Raw genomic sequence first — 2,879 nt, 5'->3', positions numbered from 1 at the left:
CAATCATGCCGAGCATGCCTCGTAGTTTCAGAAATGTGGCCTCAAGCATACTCTTAGTAAATATATCTGCTGCTTGGTCTTCACTTGGACAAAAGAGAAGATTAACAAAATTTTCTTGAACAAGATCCCAAATATAGTGAACATCAATCTCAATGTGTTTTGTTTTAGCATGAAAAATAGGATTGTTTGCAACTTGAATAGCACTTTGATTATCACAATACAAAGGAGTAGCTGAACTTTGTGCAAAACCAAGCTCAAATAAAAGGTTGCGAATCCAAACTAGTTCCTTTCCAGCTTCTTTTGTTGCTCTATATTCTGCTTCACATGAGGACAATGATGTAGTAGTTTGTTTTTTGCTGCTCCATGTAATAAGACCTGACCCGAGCTGAAAAATATAACCACCAGTAGATTTTCTATCATCTATGTCACCTCCCCAGTCTGAATCTATGAAGCCAGTCAAAGAAATTGAAGACTTGTAACTATAATGAATGCCATAGTAAATGGTGCCACGAATGTATCATAAAATTTGTTTGGCAGCCAACCAATGAGTTTCTTTTGGTTCCTGCATAAATCTACATACCAAACTGACTGCAAAACAAATGTCTGGTCTAGACTGTGTTAGATAAACCAAGCTACCAACAAGTTGTCTATATAAAGTAGCATCCACCTTCTTGGAAATACATTCTTTAGTAAGCTTAATTCCAGATTGAAAAGGAGTAGGGGCTGGCTTACATTCAAGCATGTTAAATTTATCTAAAAGATCCAAAGCATATTTTGCTTGAGAGATAAATAACCCATCATGAAGTCTACTAATTTGCAAGCCAAGAAAATAATTCAGTTCACCCAAATCACTCATATGAAATGCCCCTTTAAGATTTGATTTGAAATCACTAATTAACCCAATATTTGGTCCAGCTATGAGTAAATCATCCACATAAACTGCAACAATAATAATTTCATTTTGCACTCTCTTCACATAAAGATTTGGATCTGATTTGCATTTTTGAAACCCATGAAGCTGAAAATACCTATCCTATCTTGTTACCAATTTAATAGGAAATGTGTGGCATACTTGCTGTTTGGTTATAACAGCATGACTGTTAACTATTTCTAACAAATATCTCCTCTTCCTCTTCAATGGCCGAGCTTCCTTACTGGGCGAAGACGAGGCCAACCTCCATGGATAGCTATGGTCCTGGATGACATCCTTTGGTGTGTTTTTGCATTTCTGTTGCATTTATTTAGGGTTATTCAGTGAAATCCTCTGGTTATTTGGTGAAATTATCTAGTTATTTAGAGAAATTGTAGGGTTTTTTGAGTTTATTTTTTTGTATGGCGTGGTGTAGGGAGGAGGGAGAGGCAGGGCATTGATATGTTCTAGATGTCCTCGTCCGAATATGATGAAGAGGCTGTCGTGTCTTCTCCTAATAGCACTATTTTGTCCTTTCACATGGAAGAGGGCGGGCTTTGTTGCAATGGAAAAAACAAAAGGGAGAGCGACAGGGCATCCTGGAGAGGTAGTGATGAAGAGGAAGGAGATAATATCAGGAAGAAGCTTCGCCTTTCCAAGGATCAATCGGCTCTTCTAGAAGGAAGCTTTAAAAAGCACAACACACTCAATCTGGTAAATATTTGCTCAAATCCTTTCGAATAAGTGCTCAAATTCTTTAAATTTGTGCTCAAATCCTTCAAGTGTTCAAATCCTTTAAATAATTGCTCAAATTCTTTCTGTAATTTCTCAAAACCATTAAATACGTGCTCAAATCCTTGGAGTAAATGTTAAAATAATCTAAATAACTGCTCAAATCTTGATGTAATTTCTCAAATCTTGCTCAAACTCTTTAAATAAGTGCTCAAATAAATTTATAGTGCAAAAGCAAAAAAATGCCCTGGCAAAGCAACTCAACCTTCATCCATAGCAGGTTGAAGTCTAGTTCCAGAACATACTGCTTATAAATGGCGTGAAGTAGACAAAAATGGATTGTGAATTTCCGAAGTGGTGCTGCAAAAATCTGATGGAAGAGAACAGGTGGCTGCAGAAGGAAGTGCATGAGCTGCGAGCTCTGAAGGTTTCAACATGCAACTTCCAGCGGCAAACCTCACCATGCATTCCTCTTGCGAAAGAGTGGAAAGTCTCATCCATAAGACATGAATGGAATCACATCAACTACCTTCAGAATAATTTGAAGGAATCAACAATTTTCATATATTTTACAAATGTTATTGTCTTATGATTATAATATATAGACTTAAAATCTGTAAGCTTTTGTTAATAAGATCAAAATCTTTTATAACAATTTAAGAAAGATTCAAACTGTTCTTTGGGGATAATTCAATTATGTCCTTGTCATCAAGTATAAAATATCCCAAAAACGGGTGTGCAAAAGCCTGAAGTTCTTTTCCCACCTCTAAATAGGCTAGAGATAAAATCATACAAGCTAATCATCAGTAAAATTTAGAAAAGCCTACAATAGATTTAAATATACATTATTTCATTATCCTAATTAGCCAAATCAAATGGATTATAAGAATATGAAGGCACTTCCACCATTAGCATGTTTATTTGAGAATATGAAAACAACATATAGAATTCAAGCACATTGTTACAATCCACAAGATTTACAACGCTTATGTCAATAGTTATTAGACATAAGACTAAAATTTGACAAACTTGTGTCAAGCTGATTTACTCTGAGATTTAAATATACATTTTGCGTATTATCCTTGGCTTCATGGACATGTGGAACACATGCATGCCAAAGAGATGAGCCAAAAAAGAATATATTTCTTACATTCTTACCAAATATACTATTTGGAAGCTTCTATTTGTCTATGGTATCTTCTCTCTGAGGTTCTCTAGTATTTCTCTCAAATTATCT

General features: G+C 35.3%; 1 pseudogene; it reads left to right on the top strand.

Annotated features, from left to right (window-relative positions):
* Positions 1 to 1,381: 1,381 nt before the first annotated feature.
* Positions 1,382 to 2,152, top strand: LOC149547409 (homeobox-leucine zipper protein HAT4 pseudogene; annotated as a pseudogene).
* The last annotated feature ends 727 nt before the right edge of the window (positions 2,153 to 2,879 follow it).

This window comes from Cupressus sempervirens, chromosome 7 (genome assembly GCF_028749045.1).
Source record: "Cupressus sempervirens isolate cs-2001-9-10 chromosome 7, ASM2874904v1, whole genome shotgun sequence".
Taxonomy (NCBI): domain Eukaryota; kingdom Viridiplantae; phylum Streptophyta; class Pinopsida; order Cupressales; family Cupressaceae; genus Cupressus; species Cupressus sempervirens.
Note: the sequence above shows the minus strand (reverse complement) of the source record. Positions and strands in the feature narration are given on the sequence as shown.